The sequence below is a fragment of the Leuciscus leuciscus genome (assembly GCF_965113295.1).
Source record: "Leuciscus leuciscus genome assembly, chromosome: 17".
Classification (NCBI taxonomy): Eukaryota; Metazoa; Chordata; class Actinopteri; order Cypriniformes; family Leuciscidae; genus Leuciscus; species Leuciscus leuciscus.
The window spans coordinates 40,062,401-40,077,574 of record NC_138741.1 but is presented as its reverse complement, the minus strand read 5'-3'; the positions used below and the strand labels follow the sequence as shown (position 1 = coordinate 40,077,574).

General features: G+C 45.8%; 1 long non-coding RNA gene across 1 annotated transcript; it reads right to left on the bottom strand.

Annotated features, from left to right (window-relative positions):
* Window positions 1-1,381: 1,381 nt before the first annotated feature.
* On the bottom strand, window positions 1,382-2,626 carry LOC309479841. Its single transcript, XR_014199449.1, has 3 exons — window positions 2,509-2,626; window positions 2,333-2,434; window positions 1,382-2,251 (listed from the first exon to the last, which is right to left on the bottom strand). It is a non-coding gene; the product is annotated as an uncharacterized lncRNA (long non-coding RNA).
* Window positions 2,627-15,174: the final 12,548 nt, after the last annotated feature.

Here is a 15,174-nt window from a genome sequence, read left to right as displayed (position 1 = left end):
GATGTGGGTAATCAACAGTGTTGGGGTAGTTACTCAAAAAAAGTAATTAGTTACTAGTTACTAGTTACTTCTGTAAATTATAATGAGATTACTTTACTAGTTACTGCATTTGAAAAGTAACTTCACTACTTATTACTTTACTTTCCCATTTCTTAATTTACCCTATAGATACAGACAAACATCATAGCCCTATCATCACTTAGTCTGTCCGCATAGTGTTTATAAATGTAGCCTATACAAAATGGCATGTAAAACCATATGAAAGAACAATATCCATGTCTGCACAAAGAAATATGCCTCACTGTAAAATCCACAAACAACTGGATAAAGGACAAATGTCCGCGGTGGTAGACACATAATCAGGGCTGGACTGGGACAAAAAAAATCGGCCCTGGCATTTTGGCCATAATAATAATAATAGCACACTAATAGACATATATTGTAAAACAAATGCACTGAAAAATAAAGGAAACTTTCACAATTAGTTTTGTACTAATTTCTATACTTGAAAGAGATACAAGCACATGATCTTTATTTTGACGGAAACTGCATCGAGCTTTTATTTTGGCGGAAAACATGGTTTACAAATTCGTCTCATTAAATTTATAGTAAATTACAGTAATCGTCAACTATGCAGATGTGGAAATAATGCGTTACTGGGTAACGTTAATGGGTTCCTACACTCATGACATAGCCTAGCTAAGTGTTTTGAAAGTAACCGTAAAGGCCGTTCACACCAAGCACGATAACTATAAAGATAACGATAAAGATATAATTCTAAAAATCGTTCTCCATATTAAAGAATAACAGAGTTCACACCACAACTATAACGATAAAGATATGAGGAACGATATCGTTGGGATCACTTTCAGAACGATTTTTTTTCCAGCTGTCCAACGATAAAACACTGACAGCCAATCAGAATCCATTCTAATTTAAAGGTCTCGCGCATTTAAAATGGCAGATGACATTGCAGAGAAGTTAATCGTCGAGGTACAAAAAAATCCTCCACTGTTTGACAAGTCAAACCCCCTTTTCAAGGATACGTTAAAAAAGATGGATATATGGAAAGCAATCGGTCGTATCCTGGAAATAAATGGTGAGAAGTAGGCTATTAGCGATGAGATATTATGCAGTTTAGCATAGTGTAACAAAATTACCTCAGGTAGGCTATCCAGCGCTAGTTTTGACAACATTGCTGAAGTTGCAGTGAAAAAGGCGTTGTATATGTGGCAGTTCGCTCTCCTAAGCGCAACACAATACCAATTATGGCACAAAATAGACTACGCCACCCCGGAAAATGGGCCGGGGACCCGCTTGTACATCAAGTGCAAAGCACACAGATACGTGGTGACTGGGTCAGATAACAGACAACAAGGAAAACGTTTCGAATCGTTTATTAAATACAAATAAGAAACACAATACCAAAAGGCATAATACAAACATACATTAGAATAAATATATCAACCATAGCACTTATCCATTTCAGAATTGGGGGTTCGGTTCGTCTGCCCGGTAAACACTGCAACAATTAGTACTCTCACCACACAGCACCCCAATCACCCTCTGTGAACACTGCAAGCGATAAGCACACCACCACCACACCAGAAGACGTGGGCGTGGAGCTGGCACCCCAACTCTGAATAAAAGGAAGAAAGGACAAATTGAGACATAAGCAACCATACACACACACGCACACAGCACTTTCCACGTAATAGTCTTTTGGTTTGTGGACAGATGGAATCAGTTGTTTACACATAAAAGTAACCACTCACTGGCCAGCGCTCATTAATAGCTTTCCAACACTGCGTTGCCTGATGATTACAGTATTTTAAAAGTATACCCTTCTCCGGTCGGATTTAGAAATACATGTAAGACATTCAAAAACAGACAATAACAATTTTACAAACGTAAATACTTTCAATGACAATGTTTCAACTAAAACAATTCAAGTAGAAATGACAACTCAGTTATTCGCCGCTGTACCCCAGCCCGAAGATCAGCACTGAATTTGCTAGATTTGGGATGCGTCACTACGGCCGAAAATGCGCTATTGTTCCGGCCGTCTCAAGACGGATGAGAGATAAGAGAAGGTAGCCTATTAGTCAGATGATCACAACAAATACGCGGTTCCAGTAATAGTCACTGAGAAATGGTCGAGGAGTTTCCGGCAAGGGGAGACACAATCCAATCGGTCGTCACTAAGCCCAGCTACCCCCACCAAGCCTGCTGCAGCACCTTCCTCGTATCACTATCAAAAATACAACGCACAACGTTTGTAAATTTGAGTTTATGATCTCATTAACCGGACATTCAAATAGGTATGACTTACCGCTTGTTGGTGACTCGCACCACCCAGTGTACTCCGTAGAGTGCAAATTACTGGCTCGCCATGACGGGCGTTAAGCGACGCGTCTGATACTCCGCAGTCGCACTGTAAATTAAATGGGTCTTAACTTATCCTTCCCAACGCACATTAAAAATTAAGCAGCTACCAGTAATTCTTACCTCCCAATCCTAAACACTGCGCGCCCAAATGACGTCACGTCCAGAACCCAGAATGACGCGCTCCCTTAGACGCCATTCTCATCCCTTTTATATCCGCCACGCATACTGAACCCGCCCCTAATCCTTATCATGGTGGATCGCATCACCACATATACATAAAGGTGTTGACTAGGCGATGTTTTTATCCCATCATTGACAGCGCGGGCGCGCGCGTGCTTAGAATAAAAAGACCGTTATCGGTCGTTGGTGTGGATGCATATATAGTTATCTTTATCGTTATCTTTATAGTTATCGTGCTTGGTGTGAACGGGCCTTTAGTTCTGCTTACCGCAGGCTCTACACTTTCTCATCTCTGTCCTGATCCTCCTCACTATCTTCATCATCAGCCACTGGAGCTGATGAAGGTCCTGCTGCTGCAGAAAACATTTTGACACATTTTACAGCGTCTACTTGAAGGGCCTGTGTCTATTTTTCACGCTATTTCTCTGCACATTCCTTGTGACGAAAAAAAAAACACAGAAAAAGAATCTCCGGTAGTCCCGGTGGCCATGTACTTGCTGCCTGGGCATAGAGTGCATTTCACGCGAATATTTTTGTCCTTTTGAGCAATAAACTGAAAGTAATGTGAATATCGCCACTGGCCGAAACCCCCTGTCTCCGTCTCTGTCTCCGTCTCCATTTCCCGCTCCCCTTCGCACCAGCAGCTACGTCACTCAAATCGATCTCTATGACAACGGTGCAAGCGCACACACACACACACACACACACACACACACAGGCATGCATGCACCACTTAAACAGATCAGAGCTTTACACGCAGGCAAACACGGCTTGGGTAACGTAGGAAAGCGCATTCCTATAGTTTAGTAAAGTAGTGTAGTTACCGATATTTTTAGTGTAATGCGTTACTTTATTGCGTTACCCAAAAAAGTAATATCGTTACTGTAACTCGTTACCCCCAACACTGGTAATCAACAAGGTCTAATACCAAGCAAATATTATTTTATTTGTGTTTATTACGCATAAAACCTGACTGTGTGTCAGCGATAATAAAATCCAAAGTTCTCTTAATTCTAGAAGCTAATATAGAGGCTAAAATTGTAATTGCAATCTCCTTTGAATCATGTGTTATGGTACCAATGATATTCAAATGCAAAATTCTATTTGTTTTACCATGGAATTTTTCTAATTGAAAGAAATATGCCGAATTCTGTTCACCCTTTTCACATCTCTGTCTAGATCTAATGCCCCGCTATTATAAATATCCTCTAATTGGCTTTGAAGTGTGAATAACTCAAGATGTTCATTATCTTCCGTACAGACGGCGGTTTCATCTCCGCTGATAGTGTCCGGCATCGTTCAGTCTTTGCTCAAGTTTGTGGATTTTGGTGCTGTAAAAAGTTGGCGGTAGTTTTGCTGCTTTTCATGTCTGTTTTCAAGGCGTTTACTTCTTCAAACACAAAGTCAACTGATTTCTTAAAGGGGTACTCCACTTTAAAATGAAAATTCTGTCATCATATACTCACCCTCATGTTGTTTCAAACCTGTATGAATTTCTTTCTTCTGCTGAACAGAAAGGAAGATATTTAGAAGAATGTCAGTAACCAGACAGTTTCTGGTACCATTGACTTCCATAGTATATATTTTTTCCTAATATGGAAGTCAATGGTACCAGAAACTGTCTGGTTACTGACATTCTTCTAAATATCTTCCTTTCTGTTCAGCAGAAGAAAGAAATACATACAGGTTTGAAATAACATGAGGGTGAGTATATGATGACAGAATTTTCATTTTAAAGCGGAGTATCCCTTTAAGGCCCTCAATGCTCACAGTGTTGCTGGTAATCATTTTTCCAAGGTTGATTGTTTGACTGATGCTAAAGCCATCAAGAAGGCAGTCTTCAGCGAGAGGGGCTGGAGATCAGCTGACTCGAGCGACTCAAAGGGTGGGCCCTGAAGTGCCCTAAGGACTCTGGAGAGGTCCCAAGATGGGACCGAGCACGGGCGTGGAGGGTTCAGCATTCTAGCCCCCCTGAGGAACATGCCTCATGCCTCATTCATTAACGACTAAGTTGTGTTTCCCGATTGATTGGCCAGCTACAGGGGGATGCTGGCTGCTTTAGCCACCACATAAACTTGAGCATGGAGGGGACACACCCACTGTCCAGCATCTCCTGCGGGTACGTACGGGTCTCGGTTACGTATGTAACCCTCGTTCCCTGAAGGAAGGAACGGAGACGTAGTCGTACGTTATGACTGGTTGGGATCACGCTAGGGAGCCTGTCATCTTTTATAAGTTGTATTGTAAAAACGAGCCAATGCACATTGGCATGCGTGAATTGCATCCCACGCTCCGTACCGCAGCATGGGTATAAATACGGAAGTAGATGCACGCACCAGTTGTTTTTCACTGAGCAGCCGAGTGGAAACCGGAGTCAGCGGTGGTCCAGCAATAGTGACTACGGGACTACGTCTCCGTTCCCTCCTTTAGGGAACGAGGGTTACATACGCAACCGAGACGTTCCTTTTCAGTCGCTTACATTCGGCGTAGTCGTACGTTACGACTGATTGGGATCCCAACTAAAACGCTACTAGTGCTGCCACCTTCCAGTGCCTAGAAAAAAGCCTCCTGATCCTCCCACATATTGAGGCAGATATAGGACAGGGCTTAGGCCAGGAAAGTCACTGCTGTTCCACAGGACCACTGGGAAAGAGTTACCTTTCGTTGGAAGGCATATGCTGCAGAAGCCACATCCTGCCCGAAGGAGGTAACATGTGGAGAATACATATATGGACTGAGCGAACTTAGTGGGCAGTACAACATATGGCATGTCACTGAGGTGGCTCCAGCCGATAACAGGAGGGAGACGCAACTGGTCAGTGACGGCAGAGCAGGGTTAGGGAAGACACGGGCTCGCCGCAGGGAGCTGTACCGTGGAAATAAATACATATGGGATCGCCGTAGGGATCGTGACATTACACAAGCATACAAGTGATAAGTCTAGCATCGGACGCTCCCCACGTCCAACACCGAAGGGGTGAGGAGGAACTCAACAGGGTTCGGAAAAGGGAACTCAACTGGAGCAAAAGGCGCACTTATACAGTCCATTGAAGGGGAATGGCGCAGCAAGCCGACACTTCAAACCGGGCTAACGGTGAAGCTGGCTTCGTGTGAAGGGAGCCCAAGGAAAACAACCGCTTCGACACATAGGCTATTTTCCTAGCGAATGTGCTGGTGTCACCCAGCCCACAGCTCTAAATCTGTCAGCGAGGCAAACTCACCAAGATGATGGCAAACACTTATTTTTTACTGGGCCAACCTCTGCATGGAAACCGCCTTCCCTTCTGCTTGTTTCCGAAACAGACAAGAGCTGGACAGGTCCTGTAACTTTGCATTCTGTCCTGAAAAAACGCAAGGCGGGAGGAACAGAGAAAATCCAGGGCTGGGTCTTGCAGGCTTGCAGGCTCACCACCTGGTCCCGTCTTAAGTTTGAGGTAGGAACCTTGGGCACATATCCAGGTCGGGGTCTCAGATTGTGAGAGTTAGCCGGCCCGAATCCAGGCACGATTTGTTGACCGAAAATGTGTGGCACGAACATTGCAGGAAATGCAAGCAGGAGAACTGTTTCTTTAAAAACGGATTTTTTAACTCAACTGCCTGCAATGCTCAGGGGAGGTCCCAGGTCACAAGAAGGTATAGAAGAGGCGCAAGGAAGATTCTTTCTCCTTGCACCACTCAGGAACCTGACTATCAAGTCGTACTTCCTATAGCTCTGCTGCATCATGATGTGCGTTAATATAAGGGCAACATCATATTGAGGGTGGAGCGGAACAACCATGCACCGACCCATCTTCTGCAGAAAGGAAGCACAGAAGTGATCGAACACTCTCGGGGGTCTTCCCGTGAGAAGAACACCAACAACGAACAGGTTCCACTTCAGATCGTAAGCAAGCCTCATTTTTAGAGGGAGCTCTCGCAGAAGTGATAGTATCTACATTCCTTTTAGAGGTAGATAGCTGAACCACCGCAACGGAACCTGGATTTCTCAGGTTCAATGCGGGTGCCAACGGTGCCACATCCCTGAGAAGTCTCAGAGGAAGGATCAGGGCGTTTGCAACAGATGTAACTGTGCGGCCCTGAAAAAATCCCGGACAGCTGAAGACCCAACTGGCTATGTAGCATTCGAAGGGAGGGACTTGTACTGATACTTCAACCCCTCAATGCAAGACCACAGGGTGGCCTGTGTTTGCGGAAGGGAAGAGATCTGAAGTACGCGTCCTTCAGGTCTCACGCTGCAGACCATTCACGGGGATGGAGCATTAGTAATACGTACTGTGTTTGTAACTTGAATCTTTCTTTGAAGTGTGGGTACCGCCGGCACTGCTGTTTTTGTAAGCCAGCAGCGGAACAGACACACACACACAACAAAGCCTCCACCCGGCCCTCCTGCGGGGAGAGGGCGTGTATTGGACCAACTCCAAAAGCATCCTCCTCCATTCCTGAGTGGCCTGCTCAGGAATGCTTTCGCTGTTGCTTGCCACCTGGCTTGGCAGCGCCTAGAGCGGGCTGGGCGCCCATACTGTGGCCGGCTCCACGCTGAGGCCTGGCTGGAGGCTAGAGGAGGCGGCTTGCCCACAGGCTTTGTAAGCTCTGCCCGTCAGAACGGACGAGAACTCACAGGCCTTAGGGGGGAAACGAGGATCCCCCATCCAAAAGGCAGCTGCCACTGGACGCCGCGACAGACCGCTCCACTGGAGGGATAGCCTCACAACCCTTCACCGCTCCTCCGTCAAGGATAGTGAAGGGGGAAAAGCTATTCAGGCAGTTTCTGGCAGAGAAAGGTGCCGTCCACGACCTGGTAAGCTCTCCATGCACTTCGGGAAAGAAAGGCACTGGGGCGGCGAGCTGAGAACCAGCGCGGTCCGTCCTGAGACACCAATCAACCAACCGAGACTGTTCGGGACATGGTGGAGGATTCCACTCGAGCCCGACAGCCCATTTCAGCATAGCTGATGTTTCTGGATCTGGCTTGGGCAACGTTACACTCCCAGAGGGAGATAGCACAGCCGAGTCATCATTTCCAGAGGTCAACTCACCCTCCGATGCTGCAAATGACATCCTGTTCCCTGGAGGGGCCCCGGATAAAACAGCTGGTAACCAATTACAGTCCATTACAGAGGGACCAGCGCGCTCAACGGGGGGCTCCACCGGCTGCGATGTGATAGAGGAGTGAGAGGCCCACAGAGTTTGGTTACCGGGCGGGGAAGCCTCACTATGATCCTCTGATCACCCATCCCACACGGCGCCGTAGCGGGGCGTGGTAATGGGGACTCCACCTTCACGCATGAAGGCGAGTCTCGATCTCAACACCGCGATAGTCATATTCTCGCAATGAGAACATGAACTATCCACAAAAGCCGCTTCAACGTGTTGTATATCTATATATATCCATATATATATATAAATTTCCACAAACACGTGATACAACTATTGTGACCGTCCATTTGGGGGGACAGGGCACGATCGCATCCAGAAACGCACGGGTGGAATGACATCTTGAAAAAAACGCAAACGCACCCGTGTAGCTCTTTTAGGAAATGGGACCCATCACCAGTGCCGGAGCACACAGGGGAAGGACCGCGGCAACACTGAACAGTGAACTGAAACAGTGAAGCACAAATTTTTCCGCCCTCTAACCAGCCATCAACAACAGCGATCCACCGCTGTACTTACGCTGTAGAACCGGCAGCACACAGCGACACACTCACTCCTTGTTAACATCAGTACTCCTCAGAGACATCGAGACCGATTGGCTCAGAAGTGAAAGACAACTGCTGCGTGTATTTGTACCAGCGCTGCGGGGCGGAGCGTGTGATGCAATTCACGCACACCAATGTGCATTGGCTCGTTTTTACAATACTCGAAGATGACAGGCTCCCTAGCGTGATCCCAATCAGTTGTAACGTACAACTACGTTGAACGTGAGCGACTAAAAGGGAACTGACAAGGAATCGCATTCAGCGGAATCTAGCTTGAGAAAATTGACCATTTGGGAGTGAAGCAGGGCTACAGTAGGGAAGACATGCTGATTACTGACTACTGCAATGCTCTTCTGGCTGGACTTCCAGCATGTGCGACCAAACCCCTACAGATGATCCAGAATGCTGCAGCTCGTCTTGTCTTCAACGAGCCCAAGAGGGCCCACGTCACTCCTCTGTTCACCTCTCTGCACTGGCTACCTCTCGCTGCTCGCATCAAGTTCAAGGCACTGACGCTTGCTTACAGATCCATCACAGGCTCAGCTCCCTCCTACTTTCACTCACTCCTACGAGTCTACATCCCTACCAGACACCTACGATCGGTCAACGAGCGACGTCTCGTGGTTCCATCACAGAAAGCCACAAAATCACTTTCCAGAACATTCTCATTCACAGTTCCATGCTGGTGGAACGCTCTCCCCACCCTCATCCGGAATGCAGAATCCCTGACAACATTCAAAAGACAGCTGAAAACCCATCTCTTCCGTGAGCACTTAACCTTATAAAAAAAATAAAAAAAAATCCTTTCCCTTTGAAACATCACTTATCAGGCTTATGCTACTCTGAATAATACCTGAACTTCGTATTTTGAGCACTTCTTGCGTTGTTGTTGTTTTTGCCTCTTTATGATGACTCGCTGAATTTTTGTCCTAATTTGTAAGTCGCTTTGGATAAAGGCGTCTGCTAAATGACTAAATGTAAATGTAAATGTAAATGTAAGACATAAAGGCCACTTCTGAGCTATATTGCTTTGACCGCTCGGGGGTGGAGTCTCAATTCGAGCATGGGGGGACGGGGGAGTCCACCGTGTGACAACATGTCTGCTCCCTCGGTTCGAAGAGCCTGGCACATGAACCGCCCCTCCTGAGCTGAGGTTCCTCTGTGCCCATAGGAGAAGATGGTTAGCCAATCTGCATAGAGGGCGAGACTTCAGTGGTGGTTTATGAAGGCAAACACCGTCCTGTCGTCCGAGTGGACCAGGACATGATGACTCCTGAGTTCCAGCTGGAACTCCTTGAAGGCCAAATTACTGCTTCATCATTTCCAGGCGGATGATGCGCCAATTCGACATACGGGTGACCCATGAGCCGAAAGATATTCTGCCATCGCGCAAGGCACCCTGGTCTGTCTTGGAGGTGGCTGTCACGACTACCTCCTCCTGGCAACTGAGCTCAGCGTAATCAGGGGATCAGGCGATTTTCAAGGGACTAGGGCTCTGACACAGCTGCGGGACACCTTGAGAGTGTGTTGGCCTGTGCGCTAGGCATGGGGTGGGACAAGACCTTTCGACCAGAGCTGGATTGGTCACATGTGGAGCAAGCCCAGCGGAATAACCGAGGAAGCTGCTGCCATGAGGCCTAGCAGCTTCAGAAACCTCTTGAAGGGGTGAAAAGATCCCCACTTTGAACACTTAAATTTGCTCTTTTAGTGGTCGCCGGATGGCCGCAGGGGAGATTGCTGAGTCAGCCTGCTGAAGCGTCTTCGTTCCGCTGTGAGGCCTGTTCCACGGCGAGAAGAGTGGCTTCAGTCTCCTTCGGAGCAATGAGATGATCTTCATGCTGAAGGAGAAAGATTCTGACAAGGCCTGGCATTTCTGTGGTTTATATAGGCAGCCAACCCCACCCTTTTCGGTGGTCTGAAATGGCATTTGTTTGTGCACTGGCACAGACGTGAACAAATCATTCAGGATTTGGGGAAAACAGGAGTTTTCCGCATAAGCATCAGCTGAAAACAGAAGTAATGCGAGTGAACCGTATCGAAAGAGACCAGAAGTCCCCCTGTGGTGAAAATCCAGATTTTAATGTTGTTTATATGTCTATGTGCTGTTTTTAATATGCTTTAAGACAAACCATGAGTAAATTCATAAGTCGACACCATTGCTGAGTATTTTCTCTAAAACTGCAGTGAACCAAAGACAGTCTCAAAAATACAGTTTGAAATCGCTGGTGTTTATGACGTCACAAACTACCTTGTAACCAATCAGATCAACGTGTGATCGTCAACCAGTGGATCTCTGAGCTGCTGTGAGTGAGTGGAGGCGGGGCTCATTTACATATTCATAGATCCGCGTATACTAAATGAGGCAAGGGTGTCGAGTTACATTCAAGATATTTTAAGGCATGAAGACATTTTTTTGCAAGGAAAAAACCCTTAAATATGTAATTTTGGTGATCAAAGATGAGTTTTAAAGGTCCCATTCCATGGATTATTTTATTATTTTAGAATGTTACATGGGGTGCCCTTATAATGTTAGTAAGTTTTTTAGATCAAAAGTTGTTATAATTTAGAAATAAAAGGCATATTTCCTAGCCTGATTTTAGCCTCTGATATGAACGCTCTGTTTGAAGGGGCGTGTCTGTTGTGAGACTTCAGTGTAAACGCTGTTGTGATTGGCTGACATGCTTGCATATGAAATATTTAGCATTGCATGTGCAACTCTCTCGAAAACTTTTACTATTACAGCTATTATACGTTTTTACTATAACAGCTATCGGGATTATTTTTTTAAGTATTTAGATCTATTCCCATCACATAAAAGTTTGCAGTGATGAGCATTGAGCAGATGACAGCCTGTTGATCGCGTGAATGAAGATCTTATCATTGCAACGCAGTTTCTGCACTCTCACTAATGATTTCACCAATGCAAACATGAGGTAAGTACAGTAAGAGCTTCGTTGTGCAGCATAACAGCGTCATTGATTTCATAACGAGTTTTGGCAAGTGTCCAGATAAACTCTCGCTGTGATTGACAGCTTGGGCGATTGGAAAGGGATTGTTCTTTGATCGCTTTCTGTATATACTTTAATCACAGTTTAAGTAAGATTATTTTCATCCTACAAAGAGAAACGACGTGAAGTTGATCGTTTAGTCACTGGCTTGATTTACTGATGCATAAACAGTATTGAACGACTTTGAGAGAAAGATTATCTGTCTGAACTTGAACAATTACACATCAGAAATCCACATAACCCACTGGTTCTTCAGAGGCTCGGATGAAGGAACTAAAACAATACATTTGTGTTCATTTGAACATCCAAACACTGAGCAACTGCCATGCTTCGCTCGTTTGCAAGCCATGATGTCTCTCGAGGAAAAACCAATATCGCGCTCGCGCAGCTCATATTCTCATGGGCGGACCAGCAGAGAAAGGGGAGGTGACCTTTCCCCTTATGACGACATAAAGGGAAGATTCTAGATTCGCCCGTCTGAGCTTTCATTTTCACAAAAATACCCAGGGCTTGGTTTACACCCATCAGAACGTCTAGCCACTGGGGGACCATAGGCAGGCTAGGGGAACTCATATTAAGGTTAAAAAACCTCATAAAGTGAAATTTTCATGCAATGGGACCTTTAAGGGATACAATTATTGACTATGTCACGGTGTGACAAATGAGGGTGGAACTAAAGTTTGCCGCAATGGTGTCCCCTCCGGTACAATAACAAGGAAACACCACCCCCCCCCGTGTAAATGTGTATCTGTTGCCTTGCCAACCGGGATGAGGAAATCGACATCAGGTGTGGGGAATTAATCTAGAGCCATGACGAAGTTATGTGGGCATTGAGAAGGATATAAAAAGCCAGCGAAGAGAGACTGTTGTGTGGTTCTCTCCCGTGAGAAGTCGTTCTATCTGAGTGTTGCAGAGAAGAATTGTGGGGTGCAAAGGGAAGTGCTGCTGGAGGGGACTCGAGGAGTGTGGAAGAGTTGTGAAAACACACCGTTTGCCTGGAAGGGAGAGAGATAAGTAATCGACCATTGTATCTCGTACCTGCATGTTTCAACGCTGAATTTGAGGTGGATTGGAGTGCTTTGATTGTGCTATCTAAATGTCACTGAGTGAATTATACTGATTCATGTTCGATCTCTTGCCCTCTTCCCCCGTGTTGGAACGGTGTTGTGAATCCGTCTATGTCTGTGGAGGAAAACCCTGAAACATCTTTTTCCCAACATTGGAGCTCGTTGCTTGTGGCACGGAGACCCCTGGGTGAGTGCTGGCCTTATCTGCACTTATTGAAGCGGATTGCAGTGCTTAAATTGACGTTTCCCCCCTCACGTTGCATGTTTGGAGTGAAATTGCCGTGTGTGTGTGGAAGATTTATTCTCTTTTGCCGTGCACTCCCCACGTGCCATGCTGGTCTACTGTCCGTAACTGGAGCTTAATAATGTCGATCGGCCCCATCTGTTGAGGACTAGAAGGAGCAACATCTGTGAGTCAAACTAACCTCTCTGTTTTGAAGTAGTGATTCTGACTGTCTTAGAAGAAGCTCTGTCCAGCCTGTTGACTTAAGTTCGCTACTTGCCTGTCAACCCACCTGTATGGTGAGAAGGTTTGCCCCCCTTGCAACACACGTGAGACTGCACACTCAATCTGCAATCTTGATTCTGTTTTAGCAGGAGCTCCGCTCAGCCTGTTGACTTTGAGTCTGCTGCAGCCCTAAGCCCACCTGCATGGTGTGAAGTTATCTGTCCCCTGCAACACACGTGAGAGCTGTATACTGCTGTTGAAGTTGATTCTGTCTGTCTTGGAGAAGTTCTGCTCAGCCTGCGACTTTGAGTTGTTACAACCCCAAGCCCCTCTGCATGGTGTGAAGTTATCTGTCCCCTGCAACACGGGTGAGAACTGTATATTGCTGTTGAAGTTGATTCTGTTTTAGAGGAGTTCCGCTCAGCCCGCGACTTGAGCCTGCTACGATCCCAAGTCTATCTGCATGGTGTGAAGCCATCTGTCCCCTGCAACACATGTGAGAACTGTATATTGCTGTTGAAGTTGATTCTGTTTGTCTTAGAGGAGTTCCGCTCAGCCCGCGACTTGAGCCTGTTACAACCCCAAGTCCATTCTGCATGGTGTGAAGTCATCTGTCCCCTGCATCACACGTGAGAATTGTATATTGCTGTTGAAGTTGATTCTGTCTGTTCTAGAGAAGCCCCACTCGGCCTGCGACTTGAATCTGCTATAGCCCCAAGTCCATCTGCATGGTGTGAAGTTATCTGTCCCCTGCAACACACGAGAAGCTCCGCTCGGCCTGCACCTTTGAGTCTGCTATAGTCCCCGGCCCATTTGCATGGTGTGGAGTCACCTGTCCACGGCAACACACGTGAGGCCTATATACTGCTGTTGAAGCTGACTCTGTCTGTTCTAACTGTCTGTCCTAGAGAAGCTCCGGTCAGCCTGTTGACTCGAGTCTGCTGCAGCCCTAGAGTTCAAACTGTCTACTTACCTGTGGAAACTTACCCGTCCGTCGTAGGCCTCTGTGAACTTTGCATCAGTGTGGGAAGAGGATTAGCCCTGACTGTATACTCACCTGTAGAAATTCACCTGTCTGGCGTCGGTCCCTGTGAACCCTGCATCAGTGTGGGAAGAGGAAGGGTCCCGACTGTCTACTCACCTGTGGAAACTCACCTGTCTGTCGTCGGTCCTGGTGAACCCTGCATCAGTGTGGGAAGAGGAAGGGCCCCGACTGTCTACTCACCTGCGGAAACTCACCTGTCTGTCGTCGGTCCCTGTGAACCCTGCATCAGTGTGGGAAGAGGAACAGCTCGACTGTCTACTCACCTGTGGAAACTCACCTGTCCGTTATAGGTCCCTGCGGACCCTGCATCAGCGTGGGAAGAGGAACAGCCCCGACCGCATACACACCTGTGGAAATCCATCGATCCATCTCAGGCCATTGCGAACCTTGTATCGACGTGGGAGTGGGTCCCGGAGACTGCTGCATTGCCTCGATTCCGGGGAAGAAGAGGAAAGGAAGATTTTAGCTTAGGTTATTCAAATTACTTTTAACTTTAATAAAAAGAATTGTTATTCCCTTGAATTCTGTTTCCGTCTCGTCTCTGACACGCTCCTCAGGGTGGACCTGGTTCAGGGGTGGGCGCAGTCCGGCTTGGCCCATCCCGACCTGTGACAACTACATGGGGACTTTAAGACATTGAAGTATTTTCATGTTTACAATAACTTCTCATTCGATATAAAGCATGGTATTCTCTTCTCACAAAATGTTATATCAGAACAGGATTTGCTTTCTAGCATGTATTACTTGATTGTGGATTTTATAGAGCGTAAAAAACATCCCACAAAGGTTATTTCGGTGAGTGCTGATAATGGCACTGGTTTCAATTCAGTACAGTTGTGTCTTGTGAAAAATCTCCCACTGTTGTTTGCTGACATTGTTCCTCCAGGACACAACATTTGATTGTTGACTACCACAAACCTTATAACTTTATTTAAGTATATAAATAACATTTTAAGTACTTTTATCCACATAAAAATATGATACCACAGTGTAAAAAAACAAAAAAACATTTACAGCAAGCCTGTAAATGAACAAGTTTATTGTAAATAAACTACAATTGTACTGTAAAAACACAGCTTAACTTTAAAAACAGTGAAACAAGAGCAGCTGTGAATTGACATGTAACAGTTTAGTCCAATGATGATGATGAAGAGTTACAAAATAGATTAAATAACAAAAGGATTTATTAAACAAATAAAACACATAAGTCACTGGATACTTGAATAAATAAACTATGTACAAATAAAGAGCAATAAATAAAACACACAAATAAAGTTTCTTTGAGTATATTTTTATTGTCAGTATTTTTTTATATATTTTTTTCTGTTCTTTAGTGTTT